Raw genomic sequence first — 23,085 nt, 5'->3', positions numbered from 1 at the left:
TTTTTTTTTGAGATGGGGTCTCACTCTGTTGCCCAGGCTGGAGTGCAGTGGTATGATGTCGGCTCATGGCAACCTCTGCCTCCTGGGTTCCAGCAACTCTCCTGCCTCAGCCTCCTGAGCAGTTGGGATTACAGGCACGTGCCACTGTGCCCAGCTAATTTTTTGTATTTTTAGTAGAGACGGGGTTTCACCATGTTGACCAGGATGGTCTCGATCTCTTGACCTCGTGATTCACCAGTCTTGGCCTCCCAAAGTGCTGGGATTATAGGTGTGAGCCACTGCGCCTGGCCTAAAACTTTAAACAATTCTTGGACAGGCACGGTGGCTCACATCTGTAATTTTAGCACTTTGGGAAGCCGTGGTGGGAAGATCACAATGAGGTCAGGAGTTCGAGACCAGACCCAGCCAACATGGCGAAACCCCATCTCTACTAAAAATGCAAGAAGTAGCTGGTGTGGTGGTGGACGCTTGTAAGCCCAGCTACTTGGAAGGCTGACGCAGAAAATCTGCTTGAACCTAGGAGGTGAAAGTTGCAGTGAGCTGAGATCGTGCCATTGCACTCCAGCCTGGGTGACAGGGCAAGAATAGATCTCAAAAAAAAAAAAGAAAAAAATTATTATAATTCCCTTTCAAAAAGCACATTGACTATATTTTAAATACATATCTTAAAAATCTAGAACAACTTTTTTTCTCAATACCTCCCCCAATCCACAAAATTCCTAGTGAAAGGGATAGCAAGTGTGTAATGAGAAGGTGCTATGGACAGTGGCTATATGTGAGATGTTCGGATTGCCACACTTCTTCTGAGTAAAGCAATTAGGATAGAAACATGGACTAGAGTCTATATAATTTGCACTGTCGTGAAGGTTGTTATGTAGGTATAAACTTGTTATATAATGTCTAAAGATCTTTTCCTGGCCCTACAATATTAATCATGCTCATTATAGAATAGTTGGGAAATAGAGAAAAATACAGAAAAGAAAATAATAACACTGTAATCTTAACACAGAGATACCTCCTGGCAACATTTTGGTGTTCGTTTCTTGTCTTTTTCCTAAGCATACAAAAATACAAATGTATACATATAAAAATGCAGTTATATTGTTGACAGAATCTGATATTTTGCTTTCTTCCCTGTTATAATGGTCTTGTGTTGCTCTTCCTTCCCTTTATATATTCTTCATTAGAAGTTATATTAATTGCCAAATAAATCTTTCATTGACTGAATATACATAATGTAAAATAATTTAAATGGTACTTATGATTTTATAGCTTTTAAGGTTGTATTTTGTATATTTATTTATTTTTTCTTTTTGAGACAAAGTTTCGCTCTTGTTACCCAGACTGGAGTGCAATGGTATGATCTTGGCTCACTGCAACCTCCGCCTTCTGGGTTCAAGCAATTCTCCTGCCTCAGCCTCCCGAGTAGCTGGGACTACAGGCATGCACCACCATGCCCAGCTAATTTTTGTATTTTTAGTAAAGACGTGGTTTCACCTTGTTGACCAGGATGGTCTTGATCTCTTGATCTCATCCGCCTCAGCCTCCCAAAGTGCTGGGATTATAGGCATGAGCCACCATGCCCAGACTCATTTTTGTTATTTTGTGTAAAATTTTATACAGAATGGAAGTATGTATCACATTTTTCACAACTGATTCTTCTTGATCATGCACTTCACTAGTTCAGGGCCTCATTATGCTTCCCTAAGTCCTCAAAGGCTGGGAAGGGAAAGCAGGTTAGACACTGCATAAGGATATTACACTCAAGCATTGAAGGTCACATTCCAAAAGGTCCAGCTGAAACTGACTGATTCCATTTTAAATCACACATGGATGACTGAAGGCCTGTTTGTAAAGTTCACATGCTGAACTCCTACAAGCTGTAAAACAGAGTTGATAGGTTTGTGATCCAATCTATTCCTATTGCAGTGTATAAAATGGATACTGTTACCTAGAAGAGAATAAGAATAAAACGCTGAGGCATAATAAGTATTACTCATTAGATTTACTACTTAGTAAAATCAAGGAAGCTTTTCAACCTTTAATTAGTCCAAAGGAAAAAATTAATTACCTGGAGTACATTATATTCTCTATATAATGGCATAATAATTTTTAATTATGGTAATAAAGTATGACAAGGATTATGGTTAAATAAGAGTGATACTTAATGTTTTATGAGATCCAAGGGGAAAGGTTTTTAAATTATAACTTTCTGTTAGGTTTTATTAAATATAAATAAATAAAATGTCCTGTCAGACAGGCAGAACACGGAACTCACATAGATATCAAGCTGGAAAATCACATCTGTTTCTTAAATCTAATAATAGAATAAATATAAGGAAACAAATCACTCACTTCAAAAAATTCACTCCAAAATATTTATTTAACAGGCTACCTGGATTATAATCACAGCCCAAAAGAGGCCTTAAAAGACAATCAGTTACAATACACTTAGATGTCCATAATTCTTATATCTGTTCAAATAAAGATTTTATAATTTATAATCATAAATTTACAATCTAGTTTGTTTGAGTCTTCGACTACAGACCAGAATTTTAACTTAAACCATCAGCTTAAGTAAGTTTCACATGAGGCATGTTTTCTAAGCACAGTTGCTCCTCTGCATCCATGGATACCACATCCTCATTCAACAAACCACAGATTGAAAACATTCAGGAAAAAAAGGATAGCTTATGTGTACTGAACATGTACAGACTTTTTTCTTTGTCATTATTCCCTATACAATATAGTACAACAACTATTTACATTGTATTTGGTATTATAAGTAAAGTAGAGATGATTTAAAATGCCAGGGAGGACATGCATAGCTTATATGCAAATACTACAGCATTTATGTAAGACAGTTGAGCATCTCAGATTCTAGTATCCACTTCAGGTCCTGGAGCCAATTCCCCATAGATGCCAAGAGATGACTGTATGGTCCCAGGTTGGCACATACATGTTGCTCTCCATATTCCCTTTATTCTTGCACAACAGAAGGTGTGGACAAATGATTCTGAGACATGAAGATAATGAACTCAGAACATCCCCTTTTGGGTCTGAGGATGGAAATAAATCATCCAGAAATACGGCTAATGTCATTCTGGGCTAATGCATAGGACTCAATCTCATTTATCAAGGCCTCTTTTATAACTAATCTAACTGGTGTAAATTCATAAAAGAGAGGGAAAGGGAGATTTTGGCTATAATATTCCAGCTGCAAAAAGCCCAAAAGTCCTATTACTCAGTCAAAATCCTCATTTAAAAAATATGATATTTATGAAAGTAAATATTAATTTTATAACTATGCTTATTAAGACAGTTTTAAAGAGGAAGAAAAAGCAAAAAGATGACATAACACAGTGATTTAGGCTTTTTGGCCCTGTCTGACATGGGTGTTTGTACTTTGCTGCAATGCTGGAACACAGTAGAGATCGAACACTCAACACTTAGCAGACATGAGTCAAAGCCATCTCAGGCAGTCCAGACCCATCAATAAAGCTGTTAATGGTGTGTGACTTATAGTTGGAGCTCAAGCCCATTCTTTTTTTTTCTAATATGGAATTTCCTTCTTGTCACACAGGCTGGAGTGCAGTGGCATGATCTCAGCTCACTGCAACCTCCGCCTCTCACGTTCAAGTGATTCTCCTGACTTAACCTCCCAAGTAGCTGGCATTGCAAGCATGTGCCACCACACCCGGTTAATTTCTTGTGTTTTTAGCAGAGACAGGTTTCACCATGTTGACCAGGCTGGTATCGAACTGCTGGCCTCAAGTGATCCACCTGGCTCAGCTTCCCAAAGTGCTGGGATTACAGGTGTGAGCCACCATGCCCGAGCTCAATTCCATTTATTTTTCTGAGGTGAAGTTTGGCTCCTGTTGCCCAGGCTAGGGTGCAATGGCACAATGTCAGCTCACTGCAACCTCTGCCTCCTAGGTTCAAGTGATTTTCCTGCCTCAGTAGCTGGGATTATAGGCATGCACTACCACGCCTGGCTAATTTTGTATTTTTAGTAGAGACGGGGTTTCTCCATGTTGGTCAGACTGGTCTTGAGCTTTCAACCTCAGGTGATCCACCTTCCTCAGCCTCCCAAAGGGCTGGGATTATAGGCAAGAGCCACCATGCCCAGCACAATCCCAATTTTATGGGATAAGCTGTCCCCAGCATTGATTTGCTTGCTGACATTGAGTAAGTCTCCTAGTTCTGTTAGGTATAAATAACTACAGGGATTCTTTTGTTGACAAAAAAAGTGTGTGACAATTTCCCCCTATTAGGAAATGTTCGTTTCCACCAAACATTTTTAAATAGGGGAGTGTCACAGCCATATACAGATCACCAACCCACAGGTGACTGTGGGAAATTATCCAGGCATGGAATGATGGGCACACTCATCAAATGCATAAACATCAAAATACACAGACCGCCTTTGAAAACAAAACATTCCCTCCTACAAAAGCACTCCAGACTATAACGTCGATATGTCTATTTGTACATGGTGTCTGCTTTATGAAGAAAGTGCTGGCCTCTGAACTTGTAAAAGGCACAAGATGCCTACTGCTGAACCTGGGGCTTTGATGCTCACCTGGACTTAAAAATGAGGGTTCCACCTTGCTGAGCTGGGTCTCCTTGAAAATCAAAGAGAGGGCTGGTCACTGCCCACCATAGGCTCTGAAGGCTTCCTGAGAATAGATTTGACTTTACGTGGGGGATCTGTCCTGAAATGTTGAAAATTGTCTTTAGATGTAATTTTATATTCAATTCAATATTAAGAAGATAATATATTTCTAGAAAACACTCCTTGCTTCCTTCAAATAATGGTTTCTCAACCATTTACTATTGACATTTGGCTCAGATCATTCTTTGTCCTGTGTGATATAGGGTGTTCTGCAACATCACCACCTTCTATACCCACTAAATATCAGAAGCACCATTTACCAAGTTGTAAACAATCAAGAATGTCTTCAGACAATGCCAAATGTCTCTCAGAGGAGAGAGGAGTAAATGTCCCAGTTAAGAACTACTGCTTTAAAGGAAAAAGTGATGATGGAACCAGATCACTTTCCATCACAGAAAAATGTCAGCTACAGTCTTCTCAAATTAGCAGTGTTTTCCATTTTAGTTCTCCGTTTATAATCTGTTTAGTCTCTCACTTATTAATAGGCAGCTACAAGCCTTTTCAAGAGCCATTGTGATACAGACTGTTACATGTTGGTCAAAACCTGTTTCCTCTGTCTGGACCCACAGCTAAAGTATATCTTCCAGTCTTCATTGCAGTTAAGCAAGGCATATGACTGTGTTATAAACAATGAATAAAATAATCTGTGCTGATTGCAGGCCAACCCCCTCCCATAAGTGATTCTCATGTTCTTCTACATTTTTGGAAGGCTTGGGATGAAGATGGCAGAGCACCTGGATCCTGGAATGGCTGTTCAAGAGGAAAGGCAACCAAATAGATAAGCCATTCTTGAAATTTAAGATAAAAAGAAATAACCTCCTACTATGTCATTCTGCTGAGACATGGGGGTTTTAGCTGTAACAACAACTACTGTAGCACCTCTTCACTTTTCCTTGGCTGTCAGTTTTCTATTTCTGTTCTCACAGTGACTGATACTTCATTTCCACTTTGTTTGAGCAAAGAAACTCAGTCTCTTTACTCTCATTGTAATGATTTTTTCTCCTATCCCTGCCATTTTGTCTTACTTTTTGCTTTTTATTTTATTTTTTAATTTTTAAAATTTTTAAATTAATTAATTATTTATTTTTTGAGATGGAGTTTCACTGTTGTTACCCAGACTGGAGTGCAATGGCACTATCTGAGCTCACTGCAAGCTCCACCTCCTGGGTTCAAGCAATTCTCCTGCCTCAGCCTCCCAAATAGCTGGGACTACAGGCACACACCACCATGCCCAGCTAATTTTTGTATTTTTAGTAGAGACAGGGTTTCACCTTGTTGACCAGGATGGTCTCGATCTCTTGACCTTGTGATCCACCCACTTCAGCCTCCCAAAGTTCTGGGATTATAGGCATGAGCCACCGCGCCTGGCCTGCTTTTTATTTTAATGACTATGCAGCCTTTGGCCTGCCTCATTTCCCAATATTTCCAGATACCTATTGTTTCCCTTCATCTCTTCAATGCTTTGATTTCTTTCATGTTTACATTATAAGGGGCATTTATCTTACCAAGAAACAAATACAGGCTCACTAGCAAAGACACTTGAGTAAAAGAGTAAGATTTACTTTATTTTTAAGAGACAGAGTCATGCTCTATTTCACAGGCTAGTGTACAGTGGCACAATCCTAACTCACTGCAGCCTCAAACTCCTGGGCTCAAGCAATCCTCCCCCTTCAGCTTCCTGAGTAGCTTGGACCACTAGCTCATGCCACCACTCCTGGCTAACTTTCAAAAATTTTTTGTAGAGATGAGGTCTTACTTTGTTGCCCAGGTTGGTCTCAAATTCCTGGCTTCAAGCGATCCTCCCACATCTGCCTCCCTAAGTGCTGGGATTACAGGTGTGAGCTACTGTGCCTGACCCTGACTTTTACTAATTATTTTTTGAGTCAGGAGTCTCACTGTCACACAGGCTAGAGTGCCATAGTGCCATCTTGGCTCACTGCAACCTCCACTGGGTTCAAGTGATTCTCCTGCCTCAGACTCCCAAGTAGCTTGGACTACAGGTGCCCACCACCACACCCAGTTAATTTTTTGTATTATTAGTGAAGACAGGGTTTCACCATATTGGCCAGGCTAGTCTTGAACTCCTGACCTTGTGATCCACCCACCTTGGCCTCCCAAAGTCCTGGGATTACAGGTGTGAGCCACTATGCCAGGCTAAATTTTAATATCTAATAGGATTCTATATCTGATATAAAAGTTTTCTCAGAAATCCAAACTCTCTCCTTTTTAAAATTAAAAATGTTTTTGAGACAGGGTCTCACTATGTCACCCAGGCTGGAGTGCAGTGGCATGATCACGGCTTACTGCAGCCTCAATCTCCCAGGTTCCAATCAATCAATTCTCCAGCCTCAGTATCCCACATAGCAGAGAGTATAGGCACACACCATGCCCAGCTAATTTTTGTATTTTTTTTTTTTTTTTTTTTTTTTGTGGAGACAAGGTTTCACCACGTTGCCTGGGCTGGTCTCAAATTCCTACTATCAAGAAGTAGTCCTGCCTCAGCCTCCCAAAGTGCTAGGAATACAGGAGTGATCCACCACACTCAGCCTAAACTCTCTTCTTATGTCCAAAGAAGGGGTGAGCTAATATTTCAGAAAGTTTAGAAATTCAACTTAAGGAGATTCTGTAACCTGAAACTAAGTAATCTTTGTTGAGTAAGATGACTTCTAAGTAATCTTCTAAGATTGCTGCAAACTAAGTATCCTTACTATCTAGATTAGTAATCACAATATAGTTTTGCCAGTTTGAATTTAATTCTTATGTGTAAAACTTCTGTTTTTCAGTCTTCTACAAACCCAGTATTTCCTTGTCTGCAATGGTTTCACTTTCTTATTCTTCATCTTTATACAAAAGGTGTCATTAATTTTAAATTATAATTATAAATTTTTAGTCCCTTAGATTTCAAGTAAGACTATTCTGAGACTAATTTTGAGATTGATGCTTTATATTTTTTAGGGAGAAACCTTTAAAAAATTATTTTATGAGAACCTAATATTTTGTTTGGCAATGCAGTCCTTTAACAGGCTGAATTAGTGAAGATTTGAACACACCCTCTCTCATAATTACAAGCATATATTCAGCTTAGAATTCATCTGTTTACTTTGCAATTCCATATCTTTCATTGCTAATGGTAAGGTGTTACTAAAGTGAAATGCACAGTTTATATCTAAAGTGGTAAATAATTTGTATTCTTTTTGAGACAGAGTTTTGCTCTTGTTGCCCAGGCTGGAGTGCAAAGGTGCGATATCAGCTCACTGCAATTTCCACCTCCCAGGTTCAAGTGATTCTTCTGCCTCAGTCTCCTGAGCAGCTGGGATCACAGGCATATGCCACCAAGCCTTGCTAACTTTGTACTTTTAGTAGAAATGGGGTTTCTACTATTGGTCAGGCTGGTCATGAACTCCCAACCTGAGGTGATCTGCCCACCTCAGCATCCCAAAGTGCTGGTATTACAGGCGTGAGCTACTGTGCCTGGCCCTAAAGTGCTGAGTAATTAAACAGACCTTACACATGCTGAGACTGTTACAGCCCATGAAAACTGGGTATCAAAAAGTAAGGTTCACAATCTGTACTGCTATGATTTTCTATACTAAAGAGAGAGAAACAAGTAGACTCTGTGTTTATGCTAGCTCATCATTTCTTCTGATTAAGTTTCAGTCTTTTTCTTTAAAAACATCAATAAAGGAATCATGGCAACTCTGCCTCACACATAGCTCCTCCTCTCTATCCCCTCTTGAGGCCTTGCCATTTCTTCCTAGCTTACGCCTGCCCTACAACCGTGTCATGAATATCACTGGCTATGGTTTGGTCAGCTCCAATCCCTGCTCCACATGGGTTATATGATTGTCTCATTTCTCTGCTTCAAACGTTTATGTAATTCCCTGATTGCTTCAGAATAAATCCAAACTCCTTGGCACATTACCGAGGTTTGATATGAACTTGGCCATAACTTATCCCTCGGCTCACACCAATTCCCCAGCTGGCTCCTACACTCTGACCAGAGGTAGAGACCTGTACTTTTCTACAACAGTCATGTTTTCTCATACCTTTGTGCTTTTGCACATGCTACTTTCTGTGTAGAGTGCTCTTTTGCACCCTAATTCACCCAGCTAACTCCTTTCAGAGTGAGCTGAGATTTCATCTCCTCTCAGAAGCCCTCCCAGGTCCTTCTGCACTCGAACTGCTGAGAAAGGTATTTCTAGTCAAGAATGCTTTCCTCCATCATTGGCCCTTGGATGGTATTGTCATAGCTGCTTGTTTCTGTCTCCTGGAGTACATGATAAGTCTGCATGGTGGGGAGTATGTATTTTATCACTGTCCTCCTGGGAGCATTAAAAACTGGGTGTCACAGACAAGAGGGTGATAATATTTATTCAAAATGATGGATTTCTGTTTGAGTTGAGTTCTCTTATCTGGCATTTTAGAAACACACATAAGCAAGGAAACTAAAATTTCTTCTTTCTTTCTTTCTTTCTTTCTTTTTTTTTTTTGATTTTGACATGGTGTCTCACTCTATCCCCAGGCTGGAGAGCAGTGGTGGATCTCAGCTCACTGCAACCTCTGCTTTCTGGGTTCAAATGATTCTCCTGCATCAGCCTCTAGAGTAGCTGGGTTACAGGTATGTGCCATCATACCCGGCCATTGTTTTTTGTATTTTTAATAGAGATGGGGTTTCACAATGTTAGCCAGAATGGTCTTGATCTTCTGATTTTGTGATCTTCCATTGGTCTCCCAAAGTGCTGGAATTATAGGCATGAGCCACTGGACCCAGCCTGCAGATAAAGTTTTCTAAGTTCTCATAATCACAAAAAATTGTGGCAAGGGTAGAGAACACAGAAACATACAGAGAACATAGATAATAAACATGAAACTCTTCAACTAACTAGACTATCTGGCCCCCTTAAGTGCAATACTAGAGTATACAGGAATGCAGAGGGAAGTCACTCTTCTGAGTGAAGAGTGACTCAGAGCCCCTGTGAGTTGGGTGATTTCAAATAGTAAGTGGGATTTTCTCAATTAAAGGAGATGGAGTATTTAACACAATGGTACTGAGGTCTAAAAATATGTGAACTTAATATTACTATCTGTTTAATTACAAAAATAAAATGTACTTGTAAAAAATACAAAAGCCAATTTTCTCACTCCCCTCCTTGGGGTAAACACTACCATATCTTTTAAAACCTATTTTATTACACACACACACACACACACACACACACACATGACCTTTATGCAAATCATTTTTGTTTTCACAAAAATGGAACCATAATGAATACTTCTGCAACTTATTTTCATTCAATAGTGCTTTATTAAAAGCCTTCTATGTCATTACACCCAGAAAATGAATCTTTTGGAGCCTGGTGTAACACTTATTAGAGTAATAAAAACAGGCAAAGGCTGGGCACAGTGGCTCATGCCTGTAATCCCAGCACTTTGGGAGGCCGAGGTGGGTGAATCATGAGGTCAGGAGTTCAAGACCAGCCTGGCCAGCATGGTAAAACCCTGTCTCTCCTAGAAATAAAAAAAAATTGGCCAGGCATAGTGGCAGGCGCCTGTAATCCCAGCTACTCAGGAGGCCAAGGCAGGAGAATCACTTGAATCTGGGAGGCAGAGGTTGGAGTGAGCTGACATCACACCACTGTACTCCAGCCCTGGTGACAGAGTAAAACTCTGTCTCAAAAAAAACCATCCAATTTATGAACTGACCATGTTTCCCTATGCATACATACACAACCAAATATAAAAATACACCATCAGTGTTTTCTATTTGAGACATGTTATGTCTTACCTGAGGAGGCAATTTCTTCACCTCTTTTCATTCCTGATTTTTTATAAATTTCTCTCTCAGGATCGACATAGATTTTATGAGAATATCCAGTCACTTTGCAAAAAGACTGAAAAGAGAGAATAGTTGGAATTTTTACAACAACAAATGAGAGAAAAGTAATGACAATTTAACTTCAGCCAATTTAGCCTACATTTAGTGGTTTAAATAATGCGATTTTTATGTCTGAAACAGACTTTATTAATTAGTCTCCCAATGTACTAGATATTTACTTCAATATGATGGTAAGATGACTGTCCAATCACTATCCAGGTGACATTTGCTTCCTTAGGAGAAAAAAAGGATGCGTATATATCATTAGAAATCATGCATGTTTTATACAACATCCCCTAATCCAACTCTTCTGTTTCATTCTAATGCCACCTATAGGATTCTAGAGGAATGCAATAATCAGCAAAATTGTGTGAGTCAATGCAAAGAAATGTATGGTAAATTTTTTTTTTTTTTGAGACGGAATTTTACTCTTGTTACCCAGGCTGGAGTGCAATGGCGTGATCTTGGCTCACTGCAACCTCTGCCTCCTGGGTTGAGGCAATTCTCCTGCCTCAGCCTCCTGAGTAGCTGGGATTACAGGCACATGCCACCATGCCCAGATAATTTTTTGTATTTTTGGTAGAGACGGGGTTTCACCATGTAGACCAGGATGGTCTCAATCTCTTGACCTCGTGATTCACCTGCCTCGGCCTCCCAAAGTGCTGGGATTACAGGTTTGAGCTACCAAGTTTGGCCTGGTAAAATATTAATTCAGATGCTTTTGATAAGTAGGAGTTTCAAGACTTACACGTAAGACCTAAAAGTATAAAACTACTAAATACAGGCAACAAAAGCAAAAATAGACAAATGGGACTATATCAAACTAAAAAGCTTCTGCACAGCCAAGGAAACAATCAACAGAGAAGAGACAGCTCACAGATTGAGAGAAAATATCTGCAAACTATACATCTGATAAGGGGCAAATATCCAAAATATAAAAGAAATTCAACTTAGCAAGGATCAACAGCCTTATTAAAAAATGGACAAAAGGCCAGGCATGGTCACTAATGTCTGTAATCCCTGCCCTTTGGGAGGCTGAGGCAGTTGGATCACCTGCAGTCAGGAGTTTGAGATGAGCCTGGCCAACATGGTGAAACCTCATCTCTACTGAAAATACAAAAATGAGCTGGTCATGGTGGCACATGCCTGTAATCCCAGCTACTCAGGAGGTTGAGGCAGGAGAATCACTTGAACCCAGGAGGCTGAGGTTGCAGTGAGCCAAGATTGTGCCACTGCTCTCTAGCCTGAGGGGCAGAGTGAGAGGACAAAGGATATGAATAGATAGTTCTCAAAAGACAACAAATGGCCAAAAGATACCTGAAAAGATGCTCAAAATCAGTAGTCTTCAGGGAAATACAAATTAAAACTACAATGAGGTATCACTTCACACTTGTTAAATGGCTATCAATAAGATCCAAGCTAATTGTTGGTGAGGATGTGAAGAAAAAAGAACACTGTTGTTAGGAATGTAAATTATGCCTTTATGGAAAATAGTCTGGAAGTTACTAAAAAAATTAAAAATAGAACTACAATATGATCCAGCAATGCCACTACTGGGCATTTATCCAAAGGAAATTAAATCAGTATGTTGAAATGTATCTCCACTCCCATGTTTTATTACAGCATTATTCATAAAAGGCAAGATATAGAAGCAACCTCAGCATTCAACAAGGGATAAATACAAAGAAAATGGGGTAGCACAATGTAATATTATTTAGTCATAAAAAAGAAAAGACATTTTTCTGTTATTTGTGACAACACTGGATGCACCTGGAGGACATCATCTAAGTGAAATAAGCCAGGCACAGGAATGAAAACACCGCACGTTCTCACTTAGATATGGAATCAAAAAAAGGAGTAGAATGATGGTTACCAGAAGACTCGTTACTCAGGAATGAGAAATAGGGAGATGTTCAAAGGGTGCAAAGTTTCAGTTCAACAAGAGAAAGAACTTCTAGAGATCTACTGCACAGCATGGCAACTATAGTTAATAATACAGTGTATACTTAAAATTGCTAAAAGACTAGTTTTTACGTGTTCTCACCACAAAATAAGTATCTGACATAATGGATATATTAGTTATCTCGATTTAATCATTCCACAATGTAAATGCATATCCAAATATGCATATCACCATGTTGGTCACACTAGTCTCAAACCTCTGACCTCATGATCTGCCCACTTTAGCCCTTCAAAGTGCTAGGATTACAGGTGTGTGAGCCACCATGCCCAACTTAATTTTTGTATTTTTTTGTATTTTTTAAAGATGGGGTTTCACCATGTTGGTCAGGCTGGTCTTGAACTCCCAACCTCAGGTGATCTGACTCTTGACCTCAGGTGTTCCACCCGCCTTTTTCCATAGATCTTGTGGTATTTGTTTTATGAATCTGGGTGCTCCAGGGTTGGGTGCATATATATTTAGAACAGTTAAAACTTCTTGTTGTATTGAACTCTTTGTCATTACCTACTCTTCTATTTTTTCTTTTTATTTACTTTTAAATTAAAAAAAAACTATTGTTGGTTTAAAGTCTGTATTATCTGATATGGGAATGGCTACTCCCATAGCCACAGGTGGATCACCTGAGGTCAGGAGTTCAAGCCAACATGGTGAAACCTGGTCTCTAATAAAAATACAAAAATTGGCTGGGCATAGTGGCTCATGCCTGTAATCCAAGCACTTTGGAAGCCAAAGCAGGCAGATCATACTTTTTTGTTGTTTTGTAAAAATCAAACAAAAATAAATTTAAATTTAAAGTAAAAAAAAATTTAGCTGGGCATGGTGGTGGACACCTGTAATCCCAGCTCTTTGGCAGGCTGAGGCAGGACAATCGCTTGAACCAAGGAGGCAGAGGTTGCAATGAGCCAAGTTTGCACTGTTGCACTCCAGACTGGGTGACAAGAGGGAAATTTTATCTCATAAAAAAGGTGGGGCAATGAAAATTATCCAGCAACTCATTTTTACAATTGTAGACACTGATTTTTCTTTTTAATAAGATGGGGTTTCACCATAATGGCCAGGCTGATCTCGAACTTCTGACCTCAGGTGATCCACCCACCTCGGCCTCCCAAAGTGCTGGGATCACTGGCATGAGCCGCAGCACCCGGCCATATCTCCCTTATTTTTAACAATAAAGTTGGCCGGACATGGTGGCTCATGCCTGTAATCCAAACACTTTGGAAACCAAGCCATAGGGAACACCTGAGGTTGTGAGTTTAAGACCAGTCTGACCAACATGGTGAAACCCCGTCTTTAAAAAAAATAATAAATTAAACATTAAAAGGCCGGGCACGGTGGCTCATGCCTAGAATCCCAGCAGTTTGGGAGGCCAAAGTGGGTGGATCGCGAGGTCAAGAAATCGAGACCATCCTGGTCAACAAGGTGAAACCCCGTCTCTACTAAAAATACAGAAATTAGCTGGGCATGGTGGTGCATGCCTGTAGTCCCAGCTACTCAGGAGGCTGAGGCAGAAGAATTGCTTGAACTCAGAAGGCAGAGGTTGCGGTGAGCCAAGCTCATGCCATTGCACTCCAGTCTGGGTAACAACAGCAAAACTCCATCTCAAAAAAAAAAATTAAATAAAGTTAAGGTGAAGTGTGGTGGCTCACGCCAGTAATCATCCCTGCACTTTAGGAGACTGAGGTGGGTGGATAACCTGAGGTCTGCAGTTCGAAAGCAGCCTGGCCAACATGATGAAACCCGGTCTCTTCTAAAAATACAAAAAATTAGTTGAGTGTGGTAGGAAGGACCTGCAATCTCAGCTACTCAGGAGGCTGAGAAAGGAGAATCACTGGAACCTGGGAGGCAGAGGTTGCACTGAGCCAAGATCCTGCCACCAATCTACAGCCTAGGAAACAAAAACAAAACTCTGTCTCAGAAATTCTTTAAAAAAGCAATAATAATAAAGTTAAGACTGGGCACAATGGCTCATCTTGTAATCCCAGCATTTTGGGAGACTAAGAAAGGAAGATTGCTAGGAGTTTGAAACCAGCCAGGGTGACAGAACAAGGTCCCATTTCTACAAAACTTTAGCTGGCTGTGGTACTGGGCACCTGTAGTACTAGCTACTCAGGAAGCTGAGGTGGGAGGATTGCTTAACACCTAGATGTGGAAGGCTGCAGTAAGCTATGATTGCACCACTGCACTCCAGCCTGAGGGACAGAGCAAGCTCATTTCTGTAAAAAAAAAATAAACCAATATAAGCTTCTTATTTTTGAGACAGAGTCTTGCTCTGTCACCCAAGCTGGAGTGTGATGGCCCAATCTCGGGTCACTGCAACCTCCACCACCCAGGTTCAAGTGATTCTCTTGCCTCAGCCTCCTGAGTAGCTGGGATTACAGATGCACACCACCATCCCCCTAATTTTTGTATTTTAATATTTATTTATTTATTTATTTATTTAATTTATTTATTTTGAGACAGAGTTTCACTCTTGTTACCCAGGCTGGAGTGCAATGGCACGATCTCAGCTCACCGCAACCTCCGCCTCCTGGGTTAGGCAATTCTCCTGCCTCAGCCACCTGAGTAGCTGGGATTACAGGCACATGCCACCATGCCCAGATAATTTTTTGTATTTTTAGTAGAGACAGGGTTTCACCATGTTGACGAGGATGGTCTCAATCTCTTGACCTCATGATCCACCTGTCTCTGCCTCCCAAAGTGTTGAAATTACAGGTGTGACAAACTGTGCCCAGCCATAATCTTAATTTTTAGAAGGTTTTTAGATTAAAAAGTTTACAGGGCTGGGCATGGAGGCTTTCGTCTATAATCCCAGCACTTTGAGTGGCTGAGGCTGACAGATCACTTGAGGTCTGTAGTTTGAGACCAGCCTGGCCAACACAGTAAAACCCCCTCTCTACTAAAAAACACAAAATAATTAGCCAGACATTGTGGCAGACACCTGTAGTCCCAGTTACTGAGAGGGCTGAGTCAGGAGAATCACCTGAACCCAGGAAGCAGAGGATGCAGTAAGCTGAGATTGCACCACTGCATTCCACCCTGAGATACAGAGCAAGACTCTGTTCAAAAAAAAAAAATTGAGAATACAGAGTTCCCATATACTACATACCCAGTTTCCCCTGTTAGTAAGATATTAGTGTGGTACAGTTATCAGAATTAATGAACAAATATGTATAAGCTATTTTTTTAAAAGAGATGGGGTTTCACCATTTTGGCAAGGCTGGTCTTGAACTCCCGACCTCGTGATCCACCCATCTTGGCCTCCCAAAGTACTAGGATTACAGGTGTGAGCCACCATGAACAGAGATTTTTTTTTGAGACACAGTCTGCCTCTGTTGCCCAGGTTGGAGTGCAGTGATGCAATATCGGCTCACTGAAACCTCTGCCTCCCAGCTTCAAGCAATTCTCCTGCGTCAGCCTCCTGAGTAGCTGGGACTATAGGTGCATGTCACCATGCCTGGCCAATTTTTGTATTTTTGGCAGAGATGAGGTTTCACCGCTTTGGCCAGGCTGGTCTCAAATGCCTGACCTGAGGCAATCTGTTGGCCTTGGCTTCCCAAAGTGATGGATTACAAGTGTAAGCCACCACACCAAGCTATTTTTATTGTTTTGAGGTGGAGTCTTGTCTGGCTCTGTCACCCAGGCTGGAGTGCAGTGGTGCAATCTCGGCTTACTCCAGCTTCCATTTCCTGAGATCAAGTAATTCTCATGCCTCAGTCTCTCAGATAGCTGGAATTACAGGCATGAGCCACCGCACAGCTAATTTTGGTACTTTTAGTAGAAGCAGAGTTTTGCTATGTTGCTGAGACTGGACTCAAACTTCTGGGCTCAAGTGATCCACTTACCTCGGCCTCCCAACATACTGGGATCACAGGATTAGTTACTGAGTCCTGCCTCAAAATTTGAAATTATTGAATAAACTCAATGCTTGATTGAATCAAGGTAAAATCTACTTTAACTCCAACTACAAAGCAAAAGTAAATTGTCAGCTGGTTGCAGTGGTTCCTACCTGTAATTCCAGCAATTTGGAAGGTGGAGGCGGGCAGATCACCTGTGGTCAGGAGTTTGAGACCAGCCTAGACAACATGGTGAAACCCTGTCTCTACTAAAAATACAAAAAAATAAGCCAGGTGTGGTGATGTGTGCCTGTAGTAACATCTGCTCAGGGAGGCTACAGTAGGAGAAATGCTTGAATACAGGAGGTGGAGGTGGCAGTGAACCAAGATTAAGCCATTGGGCCACTGCACTGCTGCTGGGGTGAAAGAGCTAGACTCCACCTCAAAAAAAAAAAAAAAGAAAAAGAAAAAGAAAATTGTCTCTGGAAAAAAGGAAGATTTGCCAGGCACAGTGGCTCACGCTTGTATTCCCAGCACTTTGTGAGGCAGTGGCAGGTGGATCACCTGAGGTGTAAAAATTTTGTAAAAATACAAAAATTGCCCAGGCATAGTAGTTCGGGCTTCTAATCCAAGCACATTGGAGGCCAAGGCAGGTGGATCACCTGAAGACGTGAGTTCAAGAACAGCCTGACCAACATGGTGAAACCCCATCTTTAAAAAATAAAAAAAATACAAAATTAAGTTGAGCATGGTGGCTTGACACCTGTAGTCCCAGCACTTTCGAAGGCTGAGGTGGGCAGATCATGAGGTCAGAGGTTCGAGACTAGGCTGACCAACATAGTGAAACCCATCCACTATGAAAAAATAAAAATAAAATAAATGAAAAAATTAGCTCTTCATGTGCTCACTTCCGCAGCACATACACTAAAATTGGAACAATACAGAGAATATTAGCATGGCCCCTGTGCAAGGATGACATGCAAATTCATGAAACGTTCCATATTATTTTGTTATTTTGTAAAAATGAATTTAAATTTAAAGTAAAAATAATTAGCTGGGCATGGTGGTGGACACCTGTAATCCCAGCTACATGGGAGACTGAAGCAGTAGAATCACTTGAACCAAGAAGGCAGAGGTTGCAATGAGCAAAGATCGCACCATTGCACTCCAGCCTGGGTGACAAGAGGGAAACTCTGTCTCATAAAAAAGGCCGGGCAAGGGGGTAAATCATCCAGCACCTCGTTTGTACACTTGTAGACACTGATCTGTCTGATTTTTTTTAATAAAATAGGGTTTCACCATATGGCCAGATTGATCTTGAACTCCTGACCTCAGGTGATCCACCCACCTCAGCCTCCCAAAGTGCTGGGATTACTGGCGTGAGCCAAAGCGCCCGGCCCAATCTCTCTGATTTTTTTTTTTTAATTTTTTATTGGATTATAGGTTTTGGGGTACATGAGCAGAGCATGCAAGACAGTTGCGTAGGTACACACATGGCAGTGTGCTTTGCTTTTCTTCTCCCCTTCACCCACATTTGGCATTTCTCCCCAGGCTATCCCTCCCCACCTCCCCCTCCCACTGGCCCTCCCCTTTTCCCCCCAATAGACCCCACTGTTTAGTACTCCCCTTTCTGTGTCCATGTGTTCTCATTTTTCATCACCCACCTATGAGTGAGAATATGCGGTGTTTCATTTTCTGTTCTTGTGTCAGTTTGCAGCACTGTTTACAATAGCAAAGACCTGGAATCAACCCAAATGCCCATTGATAATAGACTGGATTGGAAAAATGTGGCACATATACACCATGGAATATTATGCAGCAATCAGAAATGATGAGTTTGTGTCGTTTGTAGGGACATGGATGAATCTGGAAAACATCATCCTCTCTGATTTTTAAAAATAAAGTTGCATGGGCGTGGTGGCTTAAGCCTGTAATCCAAGCACTTTGGACACCAAGGCAGGCAGATCACCTGAGGTTGTGAGTTCAAGACCGGCCTGACATACATGATGAAACCCCGTTTTTTAAATAAATAAATAAATAAATAAAGTTAAGGCCAGGTGTGGCGGCTTTAATCCCTGCACATTGGGGGACTGAGTTGGGTGGATCACCTGAGGTCAGCAGTTCAAAAACAGCCTGGACAACAAGATGAAACCCAGTCTCTTCTAAAAATAAGAAAAATTTGTTAAGCGTGGTGGCAAGGACCTGTAATCTCAGCTACTCAAGAGGCTGAGAGAGGAGAATCACTGGAACCTGGGAGGCAAAGGTTCCAGTGAGCCAAGATCCTGCCACTGTACTGCAGCCTAGGCAACAAGAACAAAACTCTGTCTCCAAAATTAATAAAAAATGAAATTGTAATAAAGTTAAGACTGGGCACAGTGGCTCACCCTTGTAGTCCCAGCACATTGGGAGACTGAGAAAGAGAGATTGCTTGAGGCTAGGAGTTTGAAACCAGCCAGGGTGACAGAACAAGATCTCAACTTGACAAAAATTTAGCTGGGCGTGGTGCTGTGCACCTGTAGTCCTAGCTACTCAGGAAGCTGAGGTGGGAGGATTGCTTAATACCTAGTCGTGGTAGGCTCCAGTAAGCTACGATTGTACCACTGCACTCCAGCCTGAGAGACAGAACCAGATCATTTCTGTAAAAAAAGAAAAAAAACAAATATAAGCTTCTTTCTTTTGAGACAGACTCTTCCTTCATCACCAAGGCTGGAGTGCAGTGGCACTATCCCAGCTCACTGCAACCTCCGCCATCCAGGTCCAAGTGATTCTCCTGCCTCACCCTCCTGAGTAGCTGGGATTACAGATGCACACCACCATCCCCAGCTAATTTTTGTGTTTTAGTAGAGACAGGCTTTCACCATGTTGGTCAGGATGGCCTTGAACTTCTGGCCTCATGATCCACCTGTCTCTGCCTCCCAAAGTGTTGGAATTACAGGTGTGACCCACTGGGCCTGGCTGTAATCTTAAATTTTCAGAAGGCTTTTAGATTAAAAAATTTACAAGGCTGAGCATAAAGGCTCTCACCTATAATCCTAGCACTTTGGGAGGCCGAGGCAGGCAGATCACTTGAGGTCAGGAGTTTGAGACCAGCCTCGCCAACACAGTGAAACCCCCTCTCTACTTAAACCTACAAAATAATCAGCCAGGCACAGTGGCCGTAACCTGTAGTCCCAGTTACTGAGAGGGCTGAGGCAGGAGAATCACTTGAACTCAGGAGGCGGAGGATGCAGTAAGCTGAGATTGCACCACCACATTCCAGCCTGAATAACAGAGCAAGATTCTGTCTAAAAAAAAAGAAAAAAATTGAGAATACAGAGTTCCCATATACTACACATCCCGTTTCCCCTGTTAGTAAGATATTAGTGTGGTACAGTTATCAGAATTAATGAACAAATATGTATAAGCTATTTTTTTTAAGAGATGGGGTTTCACCATGTTGGCCATGCTGGTCTTGAACTCCTGACCTCGTGATCTACCCATCTTGGCCCCCCAAAGTGCTGGGATTACAGGCGTGAGCCACTGTGCCCAGTGATATTTGTTTATTTTTTTGAGACACAGTCTGCCTCTGTTGCCCAGGTTGGAGTGCAGTGATGCAATATCGGCTCACTGAAACTTCTGCCTCCCAGGTTCAAGCAATTCTCCTGCATCAACCTCCTGAGTAGCTGGGACTATAGGTGCATGTCACCACGTCTGGCCAATTTTTGTATTTTTGGTAGAAATGAGGTTTCACCACTTTGGCCAGGCTGGTCTCAAACACCTGACTTCAGATGATCTGCTGGCCTTGGCTTCCCAAAGTGCTGGATTACAAGTGTGAGCCACCACATCCAGCTGTTTTGTTGTTTTGAGATGGAGTCTTGTCTCGCTTTGTAACCAAGGCTGGAGTGCTGTGGTGCAATCTCGGCTGACTGCAGCATGCACTTTCTGAGTTCAAGTGATTCTCATGCCTCAGTCTCCCAGATAGCTGGAATTACAGGCATAAGCCACCACCCAGCTAATTTTTGTACTTTTAGTAGAGACAGGGTTTTGCTATGTTGCTGAGACTGGTCTCAAACTCCTGGGCTCAAGTGATCCATTCACCTTGGCCTCCCAACATACTGGGATCACAGGTGTTAGTCACTGAGTCCTGCCTAAAATTTTGAAATTAATCTTGAATAAACTCAACACCTGATTGAATCAAGGTAAAATCTATATTAACTTCCACTACAAAGCAAAAGTAAATTGTTAGCTATTTGCAGTGGTTCTCACCTGTAATTCCAGCACTTTGGGAGGTGAAGGCCAGCAGATCACCTGTGGTCAGGAGATTGAGACCAACCTGGCCAACATGAAAAAACCGGTCTCTACTAAAAATACAAAAAAATAAGTTGGGTGTGGTGGTGTGTGCCTGTAGTCCCATCTGTTCAGTGAGGCTAAGGTAGGAGAACAGCTTGAATCTGGGAGGTGGAGGTTGCAGTGAACCAAGATCTAGCCATTGTGCCACTGCTCTCCAGCCTGGGTGAAAGAGCAAGACTTTATCTCGAAACAAAACAAAAAAAAGAAAAAAGAAAATTGTCTCTGGAAAAAAGGAAGATTGGCAAGGCACAGTGGCTCATGCCTGTATTTGCAGCACTTTATGAGGCAGAGGCTGGTAGATCACCTGAGGACAGGAGTTCAAGACCAGCCAGCCAATACGGTGAAATCTGGTCTCTAATAAAAATACAAAAATTGGCCAGGCATAGTGGCTCATGCCTGTAATCCAAGCACTTTGGATGCCAAGGCAGGTGGATCACCAGAGGTCAGGAGTTCAAGACTAGCCTGACAAACATGGTGAAACTGCATCTTTAAAAAGTAAAAAAAAAAAAAAATTAAGTTGGGCATGGTGCCTCACACCTGTACTCCAGCACTTTGGAATGCTGAGGTGGGTGGATCATGAGGTCAGAGGTTCAAGACTAGCCTGACCAACATAGTGACCCCCGTTCTCTGTAAAAAAAAAAAAAATAAAATAAAATAAGTAAAAAAAAATTAGGTGGGCATGTGTTCACTTTGGCAGCACATACACCAAAATTGGAACGATGCAGAAAAGATTAGCATAACCCCTAAGGAAAGATTACATTCAAATTTGCGACGCGTTTCACATTTTTTTTGTTTTGTAAAAATGAAATAAAAGGCCGGGCGCGGTGGCTCAAGCCTGTAATCCCAGCACTTTGGGAGGCCGAGGCGGGTGGATCACGAGGTCGAGAGATCGAGACCAACCTGGTCAACATGGTGAAACCCCGTCTCTACTAAAATACAAAAAATTAGCTGGGCATGGTGGCGCGTGCCTGTAATCCCAGCTACTCGGGAGGCTGAGGCAGGAGAATTGCCTGAACCCAGGAGGCGGAGGTTGCGGTGAGCCGAGATCGCGCCATTGCACTCCAGCCTGGGTAACAAAAGCGAAACTCCGTCTCAAAAAAAAAAAAAAAAAAAAAAAAGAAATAAAAATAAATTTAAATTTAATGTAAAAAAAAATTAGCTGGGCATGGTGGTGGACACTTGTAATCCCAGCTACTTTTGAGGCTGAGGCAGGAGAATTGCTTGAACCAAGGAGGCAGAGGTTGAAATGAGTGAGGATTGCACCACTGCACTCCAGCCTGGGTGACAACAGGGAAACTCTATCTCATAAAAAAAAGCAGGCTGGGGGGCAATTATCCAGCACCTCGTTTTTACAATTTTAGACACTAATCTGTCTAATTTCTTTTTTTAATAAGATGGGGTTTCACCATGGTGGCCAGGCTCATCTTAAACTCCTGACCTCAGGTGATTCACCCACCTTGGCCTCCCAAAGTGCTGGAATTACTGGCGTGAGCCACAGCACCCAGTCCAATTTGTTTGATTTTTAAAAATACAGTTGGCCGAACATGCTGGCTCATGCCTGTAATCCAAGCAATTTGGAGACCAAGGCAAGCGGATCACCTGAAGTTTTGAGTTCAAGGCCAGCCTGACCAACACTGTGAATCCCCATCTTAAAAAAAAATTAATTAAAATATAAATACCGTTAAGGCTGGGTGTGGTGGCTTACTCCTGTAATCCCCGCATTTTGGGAGACTGAGGTAGGCGGATCACCTGATGTCAGCAGTTCGAAAGCAGTCTGGCCAACACGATGAAACCCAGTCTCTTCCAAAAATACAAAAAAATTACTTGAGCGTGGTGGCAAGGACCTGTAATCTCAAGTATTCAGGAGGCTGAGGGAGGAGAATCAGTGGAACCTTGGAGGCAGAGGTTGCTGTGAGACAAGATTCTGCCACCATACTGCAGCCTAGGCAACAAGAACAAAACTGTGTCTCAAAAATAAAATAATAATAATAATAAAGTTAAGACTGAGCACAGTGGCTCACCCTGTAATCCCAGCACTTTGGGAGACTGAAAAAGGAAAATTGCTTCAGGGTAGGAGTTTGAAAACAGACAGGGTGACAGAACAAGGTCCCATCTCTACAAAACTTTAGCTGGGCATGGTGCTGTGCACCTGTATTCCTAGCTACTCAGCTGATGTGGGAGGATTGTTTAAAACCTTGATATGGGAGGCTGAAGTAAGCTATGATTGCACTCCAGCCTGAGAGACAGAGAAAGATCATTTCTGTAAAAAAAAAATAAACCAATATAAGCTTATATATTTTTTGAGACAAAGTCTTGCTCTGTCACCCAGGCTGGAGTGCGGTGGCACGATCTCGGCTCACTGCAAACTCCGTCACCTGGGTTCAAGTGATTCTCCTGCCTCAGCCTCCTG

The 23,085-nt window shown here is 41.7% G+C and overlaps 1 long non-coding RNA gene and 2 other non-coding genes across 3 annotated transcripts; 2 read left to right on the top strand and 1 right to left on the bottom strand.

The window, feature by feature from the left end:
- Nucleotides 1-1,281: 1,281 nt before the first annotated feature.
- Nucleotides 1,282-22,559, bottom strand: LOC118146688 (uncharacterized). The gene is made up of 5 exons (XR_008475986.2): nucleotides 22,355-22,559; nucleotides 18,909-18,982; nucleotides 10,464-10,569; nucleotides 4,583-4,715; nucleotides 1,282-1,951 (listed from the first exon to the last, which is right to left on the bottom strand). It is a non-coding gene; the product is annotated as an uncharacterized LOC118146688 (long non-coding RNA).
- LOC118146984 (U6 spliceosomal RNA) lies at nucleotides 17,247-17,353 on the top strand. The gene has a single exon (XR_004733167.1). It is a non-coding gene; the product is annotated as a U6 spliceosomal RNA (small nuclear RNA).
- Nucleotides 21,357-21,463, top strand: LOC118147023 (U6 spliceosomal RNA). Its single transcript, XR_004733205.1, has one exon. It is a non-coding gene; the product is annotated as a U6 spliceosomal RNA (small nuclear RNA).
- Nucleotides 22,560-23,085: the final 526 nt, after the last annotated feature.

Source organism: Callithrix jacchus, chromosome 13 (genome assembly GCF_049354715.1).
Source record: "Callithrix jacchus isolate 240 chromosome 13, calJac240_pri, whole genome shotgun sequence".
NCBI classification, from domain to species: Eukaryota; Metazoa; Chordata; class Mammalia; order Primates; family Cebidae; genus Callithrix; species Callithrix jacchus.
The sequence above is the reverse complement of the archived record's forward strand: the minus strand, read 5'-3'. Positions and strand labels throughout refer to the sequence as shown.